Raw genomic sequence first — 25,326 nt, forward strand, 5'->3', positions numbered from 1 at the left:
AGTGGTCAATGGCATCAAAATGGTAATCAAACAAGTGAACTTAGTAGCAGTAAGTTTGCTGATACTAAATAGGATAGTGCAGTACTATAATATAATCAATGATAATTGGATGCTAATTCTAGCATAATAAATTCCGGCTGCCGGTGTCCAAAGTCTTTATGGGGGATTAACCCAACCAATTTAAGTGACAGATAAGACACTTAAATGCACTAGCCCAATACTAGTATGGTTAAGATGCCTAATGGCGTAATGTACCCAGCTATCATAGAGAAAGAAAGGGAAAAGTAAGGAGTGAGATGGCAGAGTGATTCTGCTGTCAGTGTTAGACTCTGAGCATATTAGGCCAGTCTTTTCTCTACTAAACTGAGTATTCCTCAAGGGTCGCCCACTTGAGTACTGACCCAGCCCTACACAGATTAGCTTCCAAGATCGAACGGTTTTGGGCGTTACCAGTGTGGTATGATAGTAGAGACGACAATGAATGATGATCCAAAGCTTCTGGAATCACTGATGAGAGTTCACGAATTACATAGTATCCAAGAAGTATCAGAGATAAGATGGATCTGCTGCCAATGTTAGACAGGGGCGAACCCTGAATCAGTGGTGAGAGTCCATGAAAGATAGAAAAGACTGAAAAAAGTGAAAGAAGAATATGCTCTATAATGCTAAATAGAGAAACTATATCAGATCTGATTAGACAATATCAATTTATCTGCCGCTATAATCAAGCAAAATATAATGACATTCTTAGATGAGCTGGATAAAGTGATATCTGATATTATCTGGGGCAGTTGGTTCTGAAACCAGATACAGAAGTCCAGCACGTGAAAAACAGTAATATATGCCCAAATTTGGAAAAAATGATAACAGTGTAGCAATTAAATAAAGCCGACTTTACGCCTATGGTATTCTGTGCTAGGAGGTTTCAACAATAATGATACTTATGTAGCATGTAGCTGATAGTAATGAACATTGTAGCAAATACACAGAATGCCACTAAGAGGCTGAGATTGCATAAGGACAATATAAACAATTGTCTGAATAGGTGAATATGATCAAAAATTAATTGAACAGATAGCTGCACACAGCACATATTTCTCTTAATAATTAGACGGTGATAGGTACATAGGCATATAAAAGAGAGTAATAATATTGCATGAGCTGAAAAAAAAAAGCTGCACAGATAATGATGAAATACAAGAAAATCCTGTCACAGTGAAGAATGTGGGAAAAAGGATGGTAGGAAATACGGATATTACCAGTGGTGATTGACAGAAGAAATATCCTGAGTCCTGTTACATAGAGTCACCATCGGAGTAAGAAGTAGATCAGGCGGTCGTGCTTGAGAAGTACAGGACACAGGCGGGTGTGGACATCTCCCGTTGCGATCAGCTTGTGGTAGTTGTTAGCCGGTGAGAGAAGTCCAAATTCCAGAGGCAGTAAGTCCAAGAGTGGGATACAGTTGATAGGCCACAAAGCAGTATAGCACCGTCCGGTGAATGTGCACAGGCCGGCGGGCTGATGCGGGCGTCTGGAACCAAAGCTGTGCAGTCTCTAGACACGGGCGGGCGCAGGCGTCCCGTAGTGCAGTTGATGATTCGTTCGGAGAATGAAATGTTGCTGGGCTGGAGAGACGTCAGGCATTGATGAGTGTGTAAGGCCGAGGACAGGGATGCTTCAGGCAGCCGTAAAGAAAGTATTTGGAATACGGGGGTCCACTTCAGTACCATGGGGTATAGACGGTTCCGCAGGAGCCATGGGCACTCTTAAGACTTTTCAAAGGGTGTGAACTGTCTCCTCCCTCTATGCCTCTCCTCCAGACCTCAGTTATAGGAACTGTGCCCAGGGAGATGGACATTTCGAGGAAAGGATTTACTTTTATACAAATGGTGAGATTCATACCAGCTCACACCTCAACCATGCCGCACAACATGGCATTCAACATAACATGCCAACAGGCATGAACTATTTGCAGCAACATGCTGAAAACAAATGTAACAACTTGTGTAACTAAACTGAACAAACTGCAGGTAAAGTACGCACTGGGTCGGGTGCCCAGCATCCAAAGCTCCAGTACGGGCGGGAGAGTTCGGATGACCCTGCAGCACCGATTGACCAAACTTGAGGTCCTTATCGGCCAAATGTGTTTGACCCTGACCAAGTAGCTGCTCTGCAAAGTTGTAAAGCCGGGACGCCCCGGGCAGCCGCCCAGGATGAGCCCACTTTCGTAGTAGAATGGGCCTTCACCGACTTCGGTATCGGCAATCCTGCCGTAGAATGAGCGTACTGAATCGTACCTCTGATCCAGCGCGTAATAGTCTGCTTAGAAGCAGGACACCCAATCTTGCTGGGAGCATACAGGACAAACAGAGACTGTTTTCTGTATCCGAGCTGTTCTTGCGACATAAATCTTCAAAGCTCTAACCACATCTAGAGACTTTGACTCAGTGAAAGTGTCAGTAGCCACTGGCACCACAATAGGTTGGTTTATGTGGAAGGACGAAACCACCTTTGGAAGAAATTGGTGACGAGTTCTTAACTCTGCCCTATCTTCATGGAAGATCAGGTAAGGGCTCTTGTGAGACAAGGCCCCCAACTCAGACACCCACCTTGCGGATACCAAGGCCAAAAGCATCACCACTTTCCAAGTGAGAAACTTCAATTCTATCTCCTGCAGAGGTTCAAACCAATCTGATTGAAGGAACTGCAAAACCACATTAAGATCCCATGGTGCCACTGGAGGCACAAATGGAGGCTGGATGTGCAGAACTCCTTTCACGAACGTCTGAACTTCTGGAAATGAGGCCAACTGTTTTTGAAAGAAAACTGATAAGGCCGAAATCTGGACCTTGATTGACCCCAATCTAAGGCCCGCATCCACACCAGCCTGCAGAAAATGGAGAAAACGTCCCAACTCAAACTCTTCCCGTAGGAGCCTTCTTGGATTCACACCAAGACACATATTTTCTCCAAATACGGTAGTAATGTTTAGACGTTACTCCTTTCCTGGCATGAATAAGAGTGGGGATGACTTCTTTGGGAATACCCTTTTGGGCTAGGATCCGGTGCTCAACAGCCATGCCATCAAACGTAGCCGCAGTAAGTCTTGATACACACATGGCCCCTGCTGTAGTAGGTCCTCTCGAGGAGGAAGAGGCCGAGGATCTTCTATGAGTAACTCCTGAAGATCTGGATACCAAGCCCTCCTTGGCCAGTCTGGGGCAATGAAGATTGCTCGAACTCTTGTTCTTCTTATTATCTTGAGAACTTTCGGAATGAGTGGAAATGGAGGGAAAACATATACCGACCGAAACACCCACTGGGTCACCAGTGTATCCACTGCTATTGCTTGAGGGTCTCTCGACCTGGAACAATATCTCTGAAGCTTCTTGTTTAGAAGAGATGCCATCATGTCTACTTGAGGAACTCCCCAAAGATTTGCCACCTCTGCGAAGACTTCTTGGTGGAGGCCCCACTCTCCTGGATGGAGATTGTGTCTGCTGAGGAATTCTACTTCCCAGTTGTCCACTCCCGGAATGAAAATTGCTGACAGAGCTCTTACATGTCTTTCTGCCCAGAGGAGAATCCTTGTCACCTCTGCCATTGCCGCTCTGCTTTTTGTTCCGCGACTGCTGTTACATTGTCCGACTGGATCTGCACGGGATGATCTTGAAGAAGATGTACCGCTTGTAGAAGGCCGTTGGAAATGGCTCTCAATTCCAGAACGTTTATGTGAAGGCAGGCTCCCTGACTTGACCATTTTCCTTGGAAGCTTTCCCCCTGTGTGACAGCTCCCCAGTCTCGGAGACTTGCATCCGTGGTTACCAGGACACAGTCCTGAATCCCGAACCTGCGTCCCTCTAATAGGTGTGTAGCCACCACAAGAGCGAAATCCTGGCTTTGGGGGACAGGATTATTTTCCGGTGCATGTATAGGTAGGATCCGGACCACTTGTCCAACAGGTCCCACTGGAACACTCTGGCATGAAATCGGCAAAACTGTATGGCCTCTTAGGCCGCTACCATCTTCCCCAACAACCGAATGCATTGATGGATCGACACGCTTGTTGATTTCAATATTTGTTTGACCAATTTCTGGATTTCCAGAGCCTTTTCCACTGGATGAAATACTCTCTGTACTTCTGTTTCCAGAATCATCCTTAAAAAGGACAATCTTGTCGTTGGTTCCAACTGTGACTTTGGAAAATTCATGATCCAACCGTGTTGGAGCATTGACAGGGAGTGTGATGTTCTGCACCAACTGTTCCCTGGATCTCGCTTTTATCAGTAGATCGTCCAGATAAGGAATTATATTGACTCCTTTTTGGCGAAGGAGGACCATCATCTCCGGCATCACCTTGGTGAATACCCTCGGTGCCGTGGAGAGACCCGAACGGCAACGTCTGGAACTGGTAATGGCAATCCTGTACTGCGAATCTCAGATAAGCTTGGTGAGGAGGATAAATGGGAACATGCAAGTAAGCATCCTTTATGTCTACTGATACCATGGAGTCCCGCTCCTCCAGACTGGAAATCACTGCCTTCAGGGATTCCATCTTGAACTGGAACCTTTTCAGGTAGAGATACAGATTTTTCAGGTTTAAAATCGGTCTGACCGAGCCGTCCGGCTTCGGAACTATGAAGAGGCTTGAATAAAAACCCTCTCCTTGCTGTGACAAGGGTACTAGGTCAATGACCTGATCCTGACATAATTTTTGAATTGCCGTTGTTACTGCCTCTCTTTCTGGAAGAGAAGCTGTCAAGGTCAATTTGAAAAATCGGGATGGGGGGACGTCTTGAAACTCCAGTTTGTACCCATGGGACACTATTTGTAAGACCCATGGGTCCAGGCCAGATTGAATCCAAATTTGACTGAAAAGTTTCAGACGTGCTCCCACCCGAGCGGACTCCCGCAAGGGAGCCCCAGCATCATGCTGCAGATTTGGCAGAAGTAGGGGTTGACTTCTGCTCCTGGGATGCTGGAGACGCTGCAGATTTCTTTCCTTCTCCCCTTCCCCTACCTGCAAAGAAGGGGGAACCTTTGGCCTTTTTGTATTTGTTGGGCCGAAAGGACTGCATGTGAGAGTGATGTGTCTTTTTCGACAGTGCAGGAGCATAAGGCAAGAATGTTGACTTACCTGCGGTAGCCGCCGAGATTAACGCATCCAACCCATCACCAAATAAGGCCTCACCTTTATACGGGAGAGCCTCCATATTTCTTTTGGAATCTGCATCAGCATTCCACTGGCGAATCCACAACGCCCTCCGAGCCGATACTGCCATGGTAGTGGCTGTTGAACCCAAGAGTCCAATATCCTTCATAGCTTCCAGCATGTATGCGGCAGCGTCTTTGATATTACCTAGTATCTCGTCTCTATCAATCGTGTCAATTTCCGATGTCAAGTTATCTGACCATTTTTCAATAGCACGACTCACCCACGCGCAAGCAATGGTGGGTCTGGGCAGCGTACCATTGGCCACATAAATAGATTTTAACGTGGTCTCCATTTTGCGGTCTGCCGGCTCATTTAGTGAAGCCGTCCCAGGTGCAGGGAGAATCACCTTTTTTGTTAACCTTGATAGTGCACTGTCTAACACCGGGGGTGACTCCCATCTTTTCCTGTCCTCTAATGGAAAAGAATAAGCAATCTGAATCCTTTTGGGAATATGAAATTTATTTTCAAGATTCACCCAAACGCCCTCAAAAAGAGTATTTCTCTAACGTCCTAAGTGGATGCTGGGACTCCGTAAGGACAATGGGGAATAGCGGCTCCGCAGGAGACTGGGCACAAAAGTAAAAGCTTGAACTAGCTGGTGTGCACTGGCTCCTCCCCCTATGACCCTCCTCCAAGCCTCAGTTAGATTTTTGTGCCCGAACGAGAAGGGTGCATGCTAGGTGGCTCTCCTGAGCTGCTTAGAGTAAAAGTTTATTTTAGGTTTTTTATTTTCAGTGAGTCCTGCTGGCAACAGGCTCACTGCATCGTGGGACTAAGGGGAGAAGAAACGAACTCACCTGCGTGCAGAGTGGATTGGGTTTCTTAGGCTACTGGACATTAGCTCCAGAGGGACGATCACAGGTTCAGCCTGGATGGGTCCCGGAGCCGCGCCGCCGGCCCCCTTACAGAGCCAGAAGAACGAAGAGGTCCGGTGAAATCGGCGGCAGAAGACGTTCCTGTCTTCAACTAAGGTAGCGCACAGCACTGCAGCTGTGCGCCATTGCTCTCAGCACACTTCACACTCCGGTCACTGAGGGTGCAGGGCGCTGGGGGGGAGCGCCCTGAGACGCAATAAAAACAGAAATACCTTAGGAAGGCAAAAGAAATACATCACATATAGCTCCTGGGCTATATGGATGTATTTAACCCCTGCCAGTTTTCCAGAAAAAAGCGGGAGATAAGGCCGTCGTGAAGGGGCGGAGCCTATCTCCTCAGCACACAAGCGCCATTTTCCCTCACAGTTCCGCTGGAAGGACGGCTCCCTGACTCTCCCCTGCAGTCCCTACAGAATCAGGGTAAAAACGAGAGAGGGGGGGCACTATTGGCAGCTAAATTATAAACAGCAGCTATAAAAGGGAGTAACACTTGTATAAGGTTATCCCTATATATATATATATATATATATATATATATATATATATATATATATATATAGCGCTCTGGTGTGTGCTGGCAAACTCTCCCTCTGTCTCCCCAAAGGGCTAGTGGGGTCCTGTCCTCTATCAGAGCATTCCCTGTGTGTGTGCTGGGTGTCGGTACGATTGTGTCGACATGTATGAGGAGGAAAATGATGTGGAAGCAGAGCAATTGCCTGTATTAGTGATGTCACCCCCTAGGGAGTCGACACCTGACTGGATGGTTGTATTTAAAGAACTACGTGACAATGTCAGCACTTTACAAAAAACTGTTGACGACATGAGACAGCCGACAAATCAATTAGTGCCTGTCCAGGCGTCTCAGACACCGTCAGGGGCGATAAAACGCCCGTTACCTCAGTGGGTCGACACAGACCCAGACACGGATACTGAGTCCAGTGTCGACGGTGAGGAGACAAACGTAATGTCCAGTAGGGCCACACGTTACATGATCACGGCAATGAAGGAGGCATTGAACATTTCTGACACTACAAGTACCACAAAGAAGGGTATTATGTGGGGAGTGAAAAAACTACCAGTAGCTTTTCCTGAGTCAGATGAATTAAATGAGGTGTGTGATAAAGCGTGGGTTTCCCCCGATAAAAAAGTGCTAATTTCTAATAAATTATTGGCACTATACCCTTTCCCGCCAGAGGTTAGGGCGCGTTGGGAAACACCCCCTAGAGTAGATAAAGCGCTCACACGTTTATCTAAACAAGTAGCGTTACCGTCTCCTGATACGGCCGCCCTCAAAGAACCAGCGGATAGAAGGCTGGAAAATATCCTGAAGGGTATATACACACATACTGGTGTTATACTGCGACCAGCAATCGCATCAGCCTGGATGTGCAGTGCTGGAGTGGCGTGGTCGGATTCCCTGACTGAAAATATTGATACCCTGGATAGGGACAGTATATTACTAACTATAGAGCATTTGAAGGATGCATTACTATATATGCGTGATGCACAGAGGGATATTTGCACCCTGGCATCAAGAGTGAGTGCTATGTCCATTTCTGCCAGAAGAGCGTTATGGACGCGACAGTGGTCAGGGGATGCGGATTCCAAACGACATATGGAAGTATTGCCGTTTAAAGGGGAGGAGTTATTTGGGGCCGGTCTATCGGACCTGGTGGCCACGGCAACGGCCGGAAAGTCCACCTTTTTACCCCAGGTCACCTCTCAGCAGAAAAAGACACCGTCTTTTCAAACTCAGTCCTTTCGTACCCATAAGTACAGGCGGGCAAAAGGCCACTCATTTCTGCCCCGGGGCAGAGGAAGAGGAAAAAGACTGCACCAGGCAGCCTCTTCCCAGGAGCAGAAGCCCTCCTCTGCTTCTGCCAAGTCTTCAGCATGACGCTGGGGCTTTACAAGCGGACTCGGACACGGTGGGGGCCCGTCTCAAAAATTTCAACGCGCAGTGGGCTCACTCGCAAGTGGACCCCTGGATTCTGCAGGTAGTATCACAGGGGTACAAACTGGAATTCGAGACGTCTCCCCCTCGCCGGTTCCTGAAGTCTGCTCTACCAAAGTCTCCCTCCGACAGGGAGGCAGTTTTGGAAGCCATTCACAAGCTGTATTCCCAGCAGGTGATAATCAAGGTACCTCTCCTACAACAGGGAAAGGGGTATTATTCCACGCTGTTTGTGGTACCGAAGCCGGACGGCTCGGTGAGACCAATTTTAAATCTAAAATCCTTGAACACTTACATAAAGAGGTTCAAATTCAAGATGGAGTCACTCAGAGCAGTGATAGCAAACCTGGAAGAAGGGGACTATATGGTGTCTCTGGACATCAAAGATGCTTATCTCCACGTCCCAATCTACCCTTCTCACCAAGGGTACCTCAGGTTTGTAGTACAAAACTGTCATTATCAGTTTCAGACGCTGCCGTTTGGATTGTCCACGGCACCTCGGGTCTTTACCAAGGTAATGGCCGAAATGATGATTCTTCTTCGAAGAAAAGGCGTTTTAATTATCCCTTACTTGGACGATCTCCTGATAAGGGCAAGGTCCAGGGAACAGTTAGAAGTCGGAGTAGCACTATCTCAGTTAGTGTTACGTCAGCACGGGTGGATTCTAAATATTCAAAAATCGCAGCTGATTCCAACGACACGTCTCCTGTTCCTAGGAATGATTCTGGACACAGTCCAGAAAAAGGTGTTTCTCCCAGAGGAGAAGGCCAGGGAGTTATCCGAGCTAGTCAGGAATCTCCTAAAACCAGGCCAGGTGTCAGTGCATCAGTGCACGAGGGTCCTGGGAAAAATGGTGGCTTCTTACGAAGCGATTCCATTCGGAAGATTCCATGCAAGAACGTTTCAGTGGGATCTTCTGGACAAATGGTCCGGATCGCATCTTCAGATGCATCAGCGGATAACCCTGTCGCCAAGGACAAGGGTGTCTCTTCTGTGGTGGCTGCAGAGTGCTCATCTACTAGAGGGCCGCAGATTCGGCATTCAGGATTGGATCCTGGTGACCACAGATGCCAGCCTGAGAGGCTGGGGAGCAGTCACACAGGGACAAAATTTCCAGGGCTTGTGGTCAAGCATGGAAACATCTCTTCATATAAACATTCTGGAACTAAGGGCCATTTACAATGCCCTAAGTCAAGCAAAACCCCTGCTTCAGGGTCAGGCGGTATTGATCCAATCGGACAACATCACGTCAGTCGCCCACGTAAACAGACAGGGCGGCACGAGAAGCAGGAGGGCGATGGCAGAAGCTGCAAGGATTCTTCGCTGGGCGGAGAATCATGTGATAGCACTGTCAGCAGTGTTCATTCCGGGAGTGGACAACTGGGAAGCGGACTTCCTCAGCAGACACGACCTTCACCCGGGGGAGTGGGGACTTCATCCAGAAGTCTTCCAAGAGATGGTAAACCGTTGGGAAAAACCAAAGGTGGACATGATGGCGTCCCGTCTCAACAAAAAACTAGACAGATATTGCGCCAGGTCAAGGGACCCTCAGGCAATAGCGGTGGACGCTCTGGTAACACCATGGGTGTACCAGTCAGTGTATGTGTTCCCTCCTCTGCCTCTCATACCAAAAGTACTGAGAATCATAAAAAGGAGAGGAGTAAGAACTATACTCGTGGTTCCGGATTGGCCAAGAAGGACTTGGTACCCGGAACTTCAAGAGATGCTCACGGAGGACCCGTGGCCTCTACCTCTAAGAAAGGACCTGCTCCAGCAGGGACCTTGTCTGTTCCAAGACTTACCGCGGCTGCGTTTGACGGCATGGCGGTTGAACGCCTGATCCTGAAGGAAAAAGGCATTCCAGAAGAAGTTATCCCTACCCTGATAAAGGCCAGGAAGGATGTAACCGCGAAACATTATCACCGCATTTGGCGAAAATATGTTGCGTGGTGTGAGGTCAAAGAGGCCCCTACAGAGGAATTTCAACTGGGTCGCTTCCTACATTTCCTGCAAACAGGACTGTCTATGGGCCTAAAATTAGGGTCCATTAAGGTTCAAATTTCGGCCCTGTCGATTTTCTTCCAAAAAGAACTGGCTTCAGTGCCTGAAGTCCAGACGTTTGTCAAAGGGGTACTGCATATACAGCCTCCTTTTGTGCCCCCGGTGGCACCTTGGGATCTCAATGTGGTTTTGGGGTTCCTAAAATCACATTGGTTTGAACCACTTACCACTGTGGAATTAAAATATCTCACATGGAAGGTGGTAATGCTGTTAGCCCTGGCTTCAGCCAGGCGTGTCTCAGAATTGGCGGCTTTATCTTATAAAAGCCCTTACCTGATTTTTCACACGGATAGGGCAGAATTGAGGACTCGTCCTCAATTTCTCCCAAAGGTGGTTTCAGCGTTTCACGTGAACCAGCCTATTGTGGTGCCTGCGGCTACTAGGGACTTGGAGGACTCCAAGTTACTGGACGTAGCCAGGGCCCTGAAAATATATATTTCCAGGACGGCTGGAGTCAGGAAATCTGACTCGCTGTTTATCCTGTATGCACCCAACAAGCTGGGTGCCCCTGCTTCTAAGCAGACGATTGCTCGTTGGATTTGTAGTACAATTCAGCTTGCACATTCTGTGGCAGGCCTGCCACAGCCAAAATCTGTAAATCTGTAAATCTGTAAATCTGTAAATCTGTAAAAGCCCATTCCACAAGGAAGGTGGGCTCATCTTGGGCGGCTGCCCGAGGGGTCTCGGCTTTACAACTTTGCCGAGCAGCTACTTGGTCAGGGGCAAACACGTTTGCTAAATTCTACAAATTTGATACCCTGGCTGAGGAGGACCTGGAGTTCTCTCATTCGGTGCTGCAGAGTCATCCGCACTCTCCCGCCCGTTTGGGAGCTTTGGTATAATCCCCATGGTCCTTACGGAGTCCCAGCATCCACTTAGGACGTTAGAGAAAATAAGAATTTACTTACCGATAATTCTATTTCTCATAGTCCGTAGTGGATGCTGGGCGCCCATCCCAAGTGCGGATTGTCTGCAATACTTGTATATAGTTATTGTTACAAAATTCGGGTTATTATTGTTGTGAGCCATCTTTTCAGAGGCTCCTTCGTTTATCATACTGTTAACTGGGTTCAGATCACAGGTTGTACGGTGTGATTGGTGTGGCTGGTATGAGTCTTACCCGGGATTCAATATCCTTCCTTATTATGTACGCTCGTCCGGGCAAAGTATCCTAACTGAGGCTTGGAGGAGGGTCATAGGGGGAGGAGCCAGTGCACACCAGCTAGTTCAAGCTTTTACTTTTGTGCCCAGTCTCCTGCGGAGCCGCTATTCCCCATGGTCCTTACGGAGTCCCAGCATCCACTACGGACTATGAGAAATAGAATTATCGGTAAGTAAATTCTTATTTTAGCTTGTGGGAAGGAGGGAAAGTTACCTTACATTTCTTTTCCTTATAGAAATAAGTATTCTCCTGAGGTACAGTAGGGGCTTCTGTAACTTCTAAGACCTCCTTTATAGCAACAATCATATATTGCATGTTTTTTGCCAATTTAGGATCTATCCCCCTGGAATCACTATCGTCAACACAAGAATCCGAGTCCATGTCGGTATCAGTATGTACAATGTTTGCAAACGGTCTCTTATGTGACCCAGAGGGGTCGCCTGCGGATGAGAAAGCAGAACCCTGAAAAATCACGTCTTCCATTGATTTTCTCCAGCTTTCTGTATGAGACTCAGACTTATCTAATCTCCTACTGATATGATTCACACTATCACTTATTATTTTCACCCATTCAGGCTCATGGTGTGCCGGCAGCGCCACCACATTACAACTCTGTGTCCCTAAAATGGCTCCCTCAGGGGAAGAACTCCCTGCCTCAGACATGTCACACACGTGTACCAACACACCACAGACACTCCGGGACTTATCGGGGACAGACCCACAGTAAAATCTGTCAGAAGGACACAGATAGGAGAAGACAGTTCACAAACCCATCGCCAGTAACACAATGCCTGTGAAACATAAAATGCCCACTGACATGCAGCGCTTTTTTATAATGTAAATACACAATGTAAAGCACCAATTTCACTGTCCCCCCCCCCCCCCCTGTTTTGCACCCTGATACTTGTATTCAGTAGAGATGTGCACCGGAAATTTTTTGGGTTTTGGTTTTGGGTTCAGTTCCGTAGCCGTGTTTTGGGTTCGAACGCGTTTTGGCAAAACCTCACCGAATTTTTTTTGTCGGATTCGGGTGTGTTTTGGATTCGGGTGTTTTTTTCAAAAAACCCTAAAAAACAGCTTAAATCATAGAATTTGGGGGTCATTTTGATCCCAAAGTATTATTAACCTCAATAACCATAATTTCCACACATTTTCAGTCTATTCTGAACACCTCACACCTCACAATATTATTTTTAGTCCTAAAATTTGCACCGAGGTTGCTGGATGACTAAGCTCAGCGACCCAAGTGGCCGACACAAACACCTGGCCCATCTAGGAGTGGCACTGCAGTGTCACGCAGGATGGCCCTTCCAAAAAACACTCCCCAAACAGCACATGACGCAAAGAAAAAAAGAGGCGCAATGAGGTAGCTGTGTGAGTAAGCTAAGCGACCCTAGTGGCCGACACAAACACCTGGCCCATCTAGGAGTGGCACTGCAGTGTCAGGCCGGATGGCCCTTCCAAAAAATACTCCCCAAACAGCACATGACGCAAAGAAGAAAAAAAAGAGGCGCAATGAGGTAGCTGTGTGACTAAGATAAGTGACCCTAGTGGCCGACACAAACACCTGGCCCATCTAGGAGTGGCACTGCAGTGTCACGCAGGATGGCCCTTCCAAAAAACACTCCCCAAACAGCACATGACGCAAAGAAAAAAAGAGGCGCAATGAGGTAGCTGTGTGAGTAAGCTAAGCGACCCTAGTGGCCGACACAAACACCTGGCCCATCTAGGAGTGGCACTGCAGTGTCAGGCCGGATGGCCCTTCCAAAAAATACTCCCCAAACAGCACATGACGCAAAGAAGAAAAAAAAGAGGCGCAATGAGGTAGCTGTGTGACTAAGATAAGTGACCCTAGTGGCCGACACAAACACCTGGCCCATCTAGGAGTGGCACTGCAGTGTCACGCAGGATGGCCCTTCCAAAAAACACTCCCCAAACAGCACATGACGCAAAGAAAAATGAAAGAAAAAAGAGGTGCAAGATGGAATTGTACTTGGGCCCTCCCACCCACCCTTATGTTGTATAAACAGGACATGCACACTTTAACCAACCCATCATTTCAGTGACAGGGTCTGCCACACGACTGTGACTGAAATGACGGGTTGGTTTGGACCCCCACCAAAAAAGAAGCAATTAATCTCTCCTTGCACAAACTGGCTCTACAGAGGCAAGATGTCCACCTCATCATCATCCTCCGATTCATCACTGTGTACATCCCCCTCCTCACAGATTATCAATTCGTCCCCACTGGAATCCACCATCACAGCTCCCTGTGTACTTTGTGGAGGCAATTGCTGCCGGTGAATGTCTCCATGGAGGGATTGATTATAATTTATTTTAATGAACATCATCTTCTCCACATTTTCTGGAAGTAACCTCGTACGCCGATTGCTGACAAGGTGAGCGGCTGCACTAAACACTCTTTCGGAGTACACACTTGTGGGAGGGCAACTTAGGTAGAATAAAGCCAGTTTGTGCAAGGGCCTCCAAATTGCCTCTTTTTCCTGCCAGTATACGTACGGACTGTCTGACGTGCCTACTTGGATGCGGTCACTCATATAATCCTCCACCATTCTTTCAATGGTGAGAGAATCATATGCAGTGACAGTAGACGACATGTCCGTAATCGTTGGCAGGTCCTTCAGTCCGGACCAGATGTCAGCATCAGCAGTCGCTCCAGACTGCCCTGCATCACCGCCAGCGGGTGGGCTCGGAATTCTGAGCCTTTTCCTCGCACCCCCAGTTGCGGGAGAATGTGAAGGAGGAGATGTTGACAGGTCGCGTTCCGCTTGACTTGACAATTTTCTCACCAGCAGTTCTTTGAACCCCTGCAGACTTGTCTCTGCCGGAAAGAGAGATCCAAGGTAGGTTTTAAATCTAGGATCGAGCACGGTGGCCAAAATGTAGTGCTCTGATTTCAACAGATTGACCACCCGTGAATCCTTGTTAAGCGAATGAAGGGCTCCATCCACAAGTCCCACATGCCTAGCGGAATCGCTCAGTGTTAGCTCCTCCTTCAATGTCTCCAGCTTCTTCTGCAAAAGCCTGATGAGGGGAATGACCTGACTCAGGCTGGCAGTGTCTGAACTGACTTCACGTGTGGCAAGTTCAAAAGGTTGCAGAACCTTGCACAACGTTGAAATCATTCTCCACTGCGCTTGAGACAGGTGCATTCCACCTCCTATATCGTGGTCAGTTGTATAGGCTTGAATGGCCTTTTGCTGCTCCTCCAACCTCTGAAGCATATAGAGGGTTGAATTCCACCTCGTTACCACTTCTTGCTTCAGATGATGGCAGGGCAGGTTCAGGCGTTTTTGGTGTTGCTCCAGTCTTCTGTACGTGGTGCCTGTACGCCGAAAGTGTCCCGCAATTCTTCTGGCCACCGACAGCATCTCTTGCACGCCCCTGTCGTTTTTTAAATAATTCTGCACCACCAAATTCAAGGTATGTGCAAAACATGGGACGTGCTGGAATTTGCCCATATTTAATGCACACACAATATTGCTGGCGTTGTCCGATGCCACAAATCCACAGGAGAGTCCAATTGGGGTAAGCCATTCTGCGATGATCTTCCTCAGTTGCCGTAAGAGGTTTTCAGCTGTGTGCGTATTCTGGAAAGCGGTGATACAAAGCGTAGCCTGCCTAGGAAAGAGTTGGCGTTTGCGAGATGCTGCTACTGGTGCCGCCGCTGCTGTTCTTGCGGCGGGAGTCAATACATCTACCCAGTGGGCTGTCACAGTCATATAGTCCTGAGTCTGCCCTGCTCCACTTGTCCACATGTCCGTGGTTAAGTGGACATTGGGTACAACTGCATTTTTTAGGACACTGGTGAGTCTTTTTCTGAGGTCTGTGTACATTTTCGGTATCGCCTGCCTAGAGAAATGGAACCTAGATGGTATTTGGTACCGGGGACACAGTACCTCAATCAAGTCTATAGTTGGCTCTGCAGTAATGATGGATACCGGAACCACGTTTCTCACCGCCCAGGATGCCAAGGCCTCAGTTATCCGCTTTGCAGCAGGATGACTGCTGTGATATTTCATCTTCCTCGCAAAGGACTGTTAGACAGTCAATTGCTTGGTGGAAGTAGTAAAAGTCGTCTTACGACTTCCCCTCTGGGATGACCATCGACTCCCAGCAGCAACAACAGCAGCGCCAGCAGCAGTAGGCGTTACACGCAAGGATGCATCGGAGGAATCCCAGGCAGGAGAGGACTCGTCAGACTTGCCAGTGACATGGCCTGCAGGACTATTGGCATTCCTGGGGAAGGAGGAAATTGACACTGAGGGAGTTGGTGGGGTTGTTTGCGTGAGCTTGGTTACAAGAGGAAGGGATTTACTGGTCAGTGGACTGCTTCCGCTGTCGCCCAAAGTTTTTGAACTTGTCACTGACTTATGATGAATGCGCTGCAGGTGACGTATAAGGGAGGATGTTCCGAGGTGGTTAACGTCCTTACCCCTACTTATTACAGCTTGACAAAGGCAACACACGGCTTGACAAATGTTGTCCACATTTCTGTTGAAATACTTCCACACCGAAGAGCTGATTTTTTTGGTATTTTCACCAGGCATGTCAATGGCCATATTCCTCCCACGGACAACAGGTGTCTCCCCGGGTGCCTGACTTAAACAAACCACCTCACCATCAGAATCCTCCTTGTCAATTTCCTCCCCAGCGCCAGCAACACCTATATCCTCCTCATCCTGGTGTACTTCAACACTGACATCTTCAATCTGACTATCAGGAACTGGACTGCGGGTGCTCCTTCCAGCACTTGCAGGGGGCGTGCAAATGGTGGAAGGCGCATGCTCTTCACGTCCAGTGTTGGGAAGGTCAGGCATCGCAACCGACACAATTGGACTCTCCTTGTGGATTTGTGATTTCGAAGAACGCACAGTTCTTTGCTGTGCTTTTGCCAGCTTAAGTCTTTTCATTTTTCTAGCGAGAGGATGAGTGCTTCCATCCTCATGTGAAGCTGAACCACTAGCCATGAACATAGGCCAGGGCCTCAGCCGTTCCTTGCCACTCCGTGTGGTAAATGGCATATTGGCAAGTTTACGCTTCTCCGACGATTTTATTTTAGATTTTTGAGTCCTTTTTTTACTGATAATTTGTGTTTTGGATTTTACATGCTCTGTACTATGACATTGGGCATCGGCCTTGGCAGATGACGTTGATGGAATTTCATCGTCTCGGCCATGACTAGTGGCAGCAGCTTCAGCACGAGGTGGAAGTGGATCTTGATCTTTCCCTATTTTTGGAACCTCAACATTTTTGTTCTCCATATTTTAATAGGCACAACTAAAAGGCACCTCAGGTAAACAATGGAGATGGATGGATACTAGTATACTTATGGATGACGAGTGACTGACGACACAGAGGTAGCTACAGCCGTGGACTACCGTACTGCGTCTGCTAGTATAGAGATGATAATGATATCAAAAATATATATATATCACTACTGCAGGTATATATAATATAATGACGGACCTGCTGGACACTGTCAGCAGACTCCTAAACTACTAGTATGAAGAAGATAGAAAAAAAAACCCCACCACAGGTAGGTATACAATTATGGACGAGCACTGACGACACAGAGGTAGCTACAGCCGTGGACTACCGTACTGCGTCTGCTAGTATAGAGATGATAATGATATAAAAAATATATATATATCACTACTGCAGGTATATATAATATAATGACGGACCTGCTGGACACTGTCAGCAGACTCCTAAACTACTAGTATGAAGAAGATAGAAAAAAAAAACCCCACCACAGGTAGGTATACAATTATGGACGAGCACTGACGACACAGAGGTAGCTACAGCCGTGGACTACCGTACTGCGTCTGCTAGTATAGAGATGATAATGATATAAAAAAAATATATATATCACTACTGCAGGTATATATAATATAATGACGGACCTGCTGGACACTGTCAGCAGACTCCTAAACTACTAGTATGAAGAAGATAGAAAAAAAAAACCCCACCACAGGTAGGTATACAATTATGGACGAGCACTGATGACACAGAGGTAGCCACAGCCGTGGACTACCGTACTGCGTCTGCTAATATAGAGATGATAAAGATGATAGAGATGAACAAAAAAAATATAACACTACTGCAGGTAAATATTTATATAATATAATGAATGACGGCCCTTCTGGACACTGTCAGCAGAATGCGTTTATAGAATAAAAAAAAAAAAACACCACAGGAGTGTTTAACTTTTTCAGGCAGACAATATACTGGTGGTCACTGGTCAGTCACACTGGCAGCAAAAGTGTGCACTGTACTCCTGCTATAACTGCACCCCAGTCTCCCCCACAATTCAGCTGTGTGAGCAGTGAGCACTCAGCACAGTCAGATATACATATAGATGATATTATCATGCAGCACACTGAGGCTGAGCACAGATATGGTATGTGACTGTGTATCGTTTTTTTTCAGGCAGAGAACGGATTATATTAAATAATAAATAAAACTGGTGGTGGTCAGTCACTAGTAACTATCAGCAAAACTCTGCACTCTGAGTACTCCTAATGCTCCCCAAAATTACTAAGTAATCAACTCAAGTGTCTCTATCTATTCTAACGGAGAGGACGCCAGCCACGTCCTCTCCCTATCAATCTCAATGCACGTGTGAAAATGGCGGCGATGCGCGGCTCCTTATATAGAATCCGAGTCTCGCGATAGAATACGAGCCTCGCGAGAATCCGACAGCGGGATGATGACGTTCGGGCGCGCTCGGGTTAGCCGAGCAAGGCGGGAAGATCCGAAGTTCGGGGGGGTTCGGATTCCGAGGAACCGAACCCGCTCATCTCTAGTATTCAGTAGTGGAGGAGGACCAGCGTTGTCTCTGCAGCCTGAGGAGAGAGAGAAAATGGCGCTGAGCAGTGTGCTGGCTGACTGAGGAGGAAGCTCCGCCCCCGCAATGGCGCGTTTCTCCTCAGAGATTTTGATAAGTATATTTATACTGGCGGGGGTAGGGCTGTACCTCGGCATCTTATGCCCCTTTTCTACCAGTTTTATAAGGTTTCATGCTGCCTAGGGAGCCCCCACCAGCACCCTGCACCTTGCAGTGCCTGTGTTGTGTGGGCAGCATGGCGCGCAGTACCTTTAGCCGTCACTTTGATTGAAGATCTCTCTTCTAACACTCACCTATCTTCTGACCTCTGGCTCTGCAAGGGGGTGACGGCGTGCTGTGGGAGTGAGCATCTAGGCACAGCTAGCATTCAGTACCCTTCAGGAGCTAATGGTGTCCTGTCAGCCAGAAGCAGAGCCATGAAACTCTTTAGGAAGTTGGTTCCTACTTCAGCCCCCTCAGTCCCACGAAGCAGGGAGACTGTTGCCAGCAGTCCTCCCTGAAAATAAAAAAACTTAACATAAGTCTTTTCAGAGAAACTCAGTAGAGCTCCCCTGAAGTGCATCCAGTCTGCCTGGGCACATTTCTAAAACTGAGGTCTGGAGGAGGGGCATAGAGGGAGGAGCCAGTTCACACCCTTTGAAAAGTCTTAGAGTGCCCATGGCTCCTGCGGAACTGTCTATACCCCATGGTACTGAAGTGGACCCCAGTATCCTCAATGACGTATGAGAAATGCAGCATATTTGTAGATCTATTTGTGCCTTTGAAATGAATGTGGGGATAATGCTTTTTGCACTTGTACAGTCGTTGCCTTCAGTGGCTGAGTGCTGATATTTAACGAAGTTTGCAGTAAACATAGAAACATAGAATTTGACGGCAGATAAGAACCACTTGGCCCATCTAGTCTGCCCCTTTTTTTTTATCCTTTAGGTAATCTCAACCCTTTTTGAACCTTAATTCTTTGTAAGGATATTCATATGCCTATCCCAAGCATGTTTAAATTGCTCTACAGTCTTAGCCTCTACCACCTCTGATGGGAGACTATTCCACTTATCCACTACCCTTTCTGTGAAGTAATTTTTCCTCAAATTTCCCCTGAACCTCCCCCCCTCCAGTTTCAGTGTATGTCCTCGAGTTCTAATATTTCTCTTCCTTTGAAGAATGTTTCCCTCCTGAACTTTGTTAAGACCCTTGATATATTTTAAAGTTTCTATCATGTCCCCCCTTTCCCTTCTCTCCTCCAAACTATACATTTTAAGATCTTTTAGCCTTTCCGGGTACGTTTTGTGATGTAGGCCATGCACCATTTTAGTTGCCCTTCTTTGTACACTCTCTAATGTATTTATATCCTTCTGGAGATATGGTCTCCAGAACTGGACACAGTATTCCAGATGGGGCCGCACCAATGACCTATACAGTGGCATTATCACTTCTTTTTTTCCTACTACTGATTCCTCTCCCTATGCAACCAAGCATCTGACTTCCCTTTCTCATTGCTTTGTTGCATTGCTTTCCTGCCTTCAAGTCACTTGAAATAGTGACTCCTAAATCCCTTTCCTCCTCAGTAGTTTCCATTATAGTACCCTTGATACTATATTTAGCCTTTGGGTTTTTGAGACCCAAGTGCATGATTTTGCATTTTTTAGCATTAAACTGTAGTTGCCACGTTCTTGACCATTTCTCAAACCTACCTAGGTCATCAATCATTTGTTTTACACCTCCCGGTGTGTCTACCCTGTTGCATATCTTTGTATCATCTGCAAAAAGGCATACCTTCCCTTCAATACCATCTGCAATGTCACCAACAAAGATATTAAAGAGAACTGGACCAAGTACAGATCCCTGGGGTACTCCACTGGTAACATTTCCCTCCATAGATTGCACTCCATTAACTACAACTGTCTGTTTCCTATCCTGCAACCAGGTTCTTATCCATTTAACTGTTTTATAATCCACCCCCACACTTTCAAGTTTATTTAGCAGTCTGCAATGTGGGACAGTGTCAAATGCCTTACTAAAGTCTAGATATGCTACATCTACAGCTCCCCCTTGATCTATTATTTTTGTCACAGAGTCAAAAAAGTCAATAAGATTTGTTTGGCATGATCTACCACCAGTAAATCCATGCTGTTTTGGATCCTGTAAGTGGTTTGATTTAAGATATTCCACAACTCTTTATTTTAATAGTTTTTCCATTACTTTCCCCACTACTGATGTAAGGCTTACTGTTCTGTAGTTACTTGCTTCTTCCTTGCTTCCACTTTTGTGCAGTGGAACTACATTTGCTCTTTTCCAGTCCTCTGGAATAGCACCTGTATTTAGTGACTGGTTAAATAATTCTGTTAACGGTGTAACCAGCACATCTTTTAGCTCTTTGAGTATCCTTGGGTGTATCCCATCTGGTCCCATTGATTTATCCACTTTTAGTTGTGAAAGTTCTGTTAGGACCTTCTCCTCTGTAAATGTACTTTCAACTACCTTATTTTTATGAATGTCCTTGCAACTTAACTGTGGCCCCATCCCTTCTTCTGTAGTAAATACTGAGCAAAATTAATTATTTAGGTGATCTGCTATTGCCTTGTCACCCTCCACCAAATGCTCACTCTCTGTCTTAAGTCTTATTATTCCTCCATTTGATTTTCTCCTTTCACTTATATACTTAAAAAAAGTTTTGCCCCCTTTATCTACTGACTGGGCCATTTTTTCCTCAGCTTCTGCCTTTGCACGTCTGATCACTTTCTTAGCATCCTTCCGTCTGTCAAGATACACCTCTTTGTCATTATTATTTTGAGTCTGTTTGTATTTCCTAAAAGCCATCTTTTTTGCTTTCACACTAGTTGATACTTCTTTTGTGAACCACACTGGCTTCCTTTTCCTGGTGCTTTTCCTAACCCTTTTGATACAAAGATCAGTTGCACTTAGTATTGCACTTTTCAGTTTTTCCCACCTCTCCTGCACTCCTTCCAAGTTCCACCAGTCCGCCAATGAATCACTTAAACATCTCCCCATTTTTGCAAAATCAGCATTTCTAAAATCCAACACCTTTGTTTTTGTGTGACAGGAGTTGGATCCTGTCTTTATACTAAACCATACTGCTTGATGATCACTGGATCCCAGGTGCTCACCCACATATATGTCGGATATCCTATCACCATTTGTAAGAATTAAATCTAATATTGAATCTTTGCGAGTGGGCTCCATCACCAATTGCTTGAGAGATGCTCCCTGTAAGGAATGTAGAAATTTGCCACTTGTAGCTGAACTTGCAAAAGACCCCTCCCAATTTACATCAGGTAAATTAAAGTCGCCCATGATTATGACTTCTCCCTTTAAAGCCATTTTAGTGATGTCCAACAATAGGTTCCTGTCCAAATCCTGCCCCTGGCCTGGTGGTCTATAGATCACCCCAATGCGAATAACATCCTTCTCCCCGGTTTCTATGGTGACCCAAAGGGCCTCAGTTTTGTCTTCAATATTTTGTATTAAAGTAGCATTTATGCTTTTTTTCACATACATTGCTACCCCTCCTCCTATTCTTCCTATTCTATCCTTCCTAAATAAATTGTATCCTGGTATAGCTATGTCCCAGTCATGATTTTCATTGCACCATGACTCTATAATTGCCACAAAATCCAGGTTATCGCTTGTCATTATCGCAATTAGCTCTGGAATTTTGTCTCCTAAGCTCCTAGCATTTGCACACATAGCTTTAAGAATTTTGTCTGCGCATTTGTTATTAGTAGCCATGTCCAGACTGTACAAAATAAATGACAAGTTTAAAGTTGAAATTACCTGTTTGGGGATGTTGCTCAGTGTTTGATATATATATATATATATATATTTTTTACTAATCGGGAATCACACTGTGTCCTTTACACCATGAATACACCTCCCTAAATGTAAAGATATAGTACACCTGACCACAATGACCAAATGATCAAAGGAGGTAAACACCAGAGAGCATGCAATAATAAACTATGTTTCACTGTGCAACTTCCCCACACATGCAATGCCAATTACAAGCCAATCATTACATCAAAAAACATACATGAGTTTGCATAAGAGAGAGCTGTAGTGAGCAGATTGGGGATGTCTTTTCATAGTGTAAAAAGACAGATAACATTGGTACAGGTGAGAAATCAGATGGTTTTGGTAAGCTATAGCCATAAATTTGAGTAGTTGCGGATGAAGTGGAAAGGTCTAGTAGCGTTCCTAATAGGCCCTACACACTGGCTGATTTTCTGAAAGATATGAACGATCTCGTTCATAAATGAACGAGAACTCGTTCATATCTTTCAGTGTGGAGACTCCAGCGATGAACGATGCGCGTCCCCGCGCTCGTTCATCGCTGGTCTCCCGTCGGCTGTGCATGCAGGCCAATATGGACAATCTCGTCCATATTTGCCTGCACTTCAATGCAGCCGCGTGACGGGGGGAGTGAAGAAACTTCACTCCCCCCGTCACTGCCACCCCGCCGCCGGGTCGCTCGTCGGCCGTATCCGCCGTCGGGCAGCTCGGCGGCGGGTCGGCCAGTGAGTAGGGCCCTTAACACAGATTTAAGTTATAAGTATGGGTTACTCAGGCTGGAGTAGTTTGATGTGTAGAGGAACTGGACTCACATTTGTTTGAAAGCTGTCCTTCAGTGGTCCAGATTGTGGATTGATTGTTGTCCTTCTGTTTTCCTTCGGTTTAACGTTGAAATTATTTTTAAATTTGTAGTTATCCTTTGAATAATGTCCTTTGAAGTAATGGCCCACAAGCCTATGGCCTAAGCCTTCCTCATGCTCTTTAAGTAATGGACCAAGCATGTGAATACACTGATTACACCCAAACTCCAATGAACCCTCCCCCAGCAATGACTAGTAATAAAAGTTTTAAGAAAACAAGCGAACAAACCAACCGAGATTTATCACAGTCATGCCCTCATGCCTATACTCAGGAGATAACATTCCAATTTATCAATAGCAACCCATCATGTGCAATCTAATATAAAAGCAGATGCCTTATGCCTATAGCAATGCTATAATTCTTAACACCCAATTTGCTAATTACTATTTCAGTGCAATCAGTAGTGATAATCTGCAGCTCTCATTTACAATAAACCTAGACAAGTATATATTCACCAGCAGTTATTTGAGTGCAATGTTCTGCAGGAGTGTAGAAGATGGAATTACCAGTAGTTATTTCTGCTCTTTCTGTAGGAATTACAGAAAACTCCAGTATAGTTTAAATTCTCCATTTTGTTTGTTCCATACTGTAGTCATGTGAAATCCTCTCTAAAGCATGTACTGATTCAGTGGAAAACTACTCTGTTCTTGCTCCCTAGAAAAGTGAAGACCTTCTGTTCACCTGCTTACTAATACAGGGTGAGTCAGAAAAACCTCCAAGCTAAAAGACATGGTAAATGCTATTGAATATGTTAGTTCATAATCTAAAAGTGCATGGAATACAGTTTGTTTTCATATGGTTTTGAATATGATATCGTCCATACGGTGGCCTCCATTCACAATACACATTTGTAGTCATTTTCTGAAAGTGAGGATATCCTTCAAAATGTTCCTGCAAACGTTGTTCTGCTCACAAGTGAAGGAGCTCACTTTCAGAAATAGCCAGTGCCGTATCTTGCGGCGGGCGAGCCGTGCAACCGCACGGGGCGCCCGCCGCGGCACTTCTTGAACACTTTAAAATCCATTCCCACCTCCTCCGTCCTCCCGAGTACCCAGCTCGGGGGGCGGAGTTTCGTGGAATGACGCGGTGCGTCGTGACGTCACGACGAAATCGCGTCATTCCACGAAACTCCGCCCCCCGAGCTGGGTACTCGGGAGGAGGGGGAGCCGCGAAGAGGAGGGAGAGGCGGCGAAGAGCGGGAAGAACCGCTTCAACTGTAAGTCAGCCTCTCCCTCTCTCTACCCCCCCTCTGCCACCTGCCATCATGTATAGAAAGGGGACACTTGCCTGCCATAATATGTTAAATGGGGACACTTGCCTGCCATAATATGTTAAATGGGGACACTTGCCTGCCATAATGTGTTAAATGGGGACACTTGCCTGCCATAATGTGTTAAATGGGGACACCTGCCTGCGTACTGTGTAAAATGGGGACACCTGCCTGCGTACTGTGTAAAATGGGCACACCTGCCTGCGTACTGTGTAAAATGGGGACACCTGCCTGCGTACTGTGTAAAATGGGAACACCTGCCTGCGTACTGTGTAAAATGGGGACACCTGCCTGCGTACTTTGTAAAATGGGGACACCTGCCTGCGTGCTGTGTAAAATGGGGACACCTGCCTGCGTACTGTGTAAAATGGGGACACCTGCCTGCGTACTGTGTAAAATGGGGACACCTGTCTGCGTACTGTGTAAAATGGGGACACCTGCCTGCGTGCTGTGTAAAATGGGGACACCTGTCTGCGTACTGTGTAAAATGGGGACACCTGCCTGCGTGCTGTGTAAAATGGGGACACCTGTCTGCGTACTGTGTAAAATGGGGACACCTGTCTGCGTACTGTGTAAAATGGGGACACCTGTCTGCGTACTGTGTAAAATGGGGACACCTGCCTGCGTACTGTGTAAAATGGGGACGCGTGCCTGCCATACTGTGTAAAATGGGGGCACGTGCCTGCCGTACTGTGTAAAATCGGGGCACGTGCCTTCCACAATGTGTAAAATGGGGACACTTGCCTGCCGTACTGTGTAAAATGGAGGCACGTGCCTGCCGCAATGTGTAAAATGGGTCACTTTCCTGCCACAATGTGTAAAATGGGGGCACGTGCCTGCCGCAATGTGTAAATTGGGGACACTTTCCTGCCGCAATGTGTAAAATGGGGACACTTGCCTACCGTGCTGTGTAAAATGAGGACACCTGCCTGCCGTGCTGTGTAAAATGGGGTCACGTGCCTGCTGTAATGTGTAAAATGAGGACTTTTTTTATTTTATCCTGTGGTGGCCATGATGATGAGATCAGATGAGGCCACGCCCATCGTAACAAAACCACGCCCATTTTAACGAGACCACGCTCCCTTGCCGGGAGCGCGCGCGCCTTAGGCGCGCGCATGCTTTTACTCTTTATATCTATGGGGGGGGCACATTTTTTTTTATGTGAATGGAGGGGGGGGGGGGCGCATTTTCAAATCTCGCACTGGGAGCCAAATTGGCTAGAAACGGCCCTGGAAATAGCATACAGATACGTA

The 25,326-nt window shown here is 46.5% G+C and overlaps 1 pseudogene; it reads right to left on the reverse strand.

Annotated features, from left to right (window-relative positions):
- Positions 1 to 352: 352 nt before the first annotated feature.
- LOC134913034 (5S ribosomal RNA) lies at positions 353 to 471 on the reverse strand (annotated as a pseudogene).
- Positions 472 to 25,326: the final 24,855 nt, after the last annotated feature.

This window comes from Pseudophryne corroboree, chromosome 4 (genome assembly GCF_028390025.1).
Source record: "Pseudophryne corroboree isolate aPseCor3 chromosome 4, aPseCor3.hap2, whole genome shotgun sequence".
Classification (NCBI taxonomy): domain Eukaryota; kingdom Metazoa; phylum Chordata; class Amphibia; order Anura; family Myobatrachidae; genus Pseudophryne; species Pseudophryne corroboree.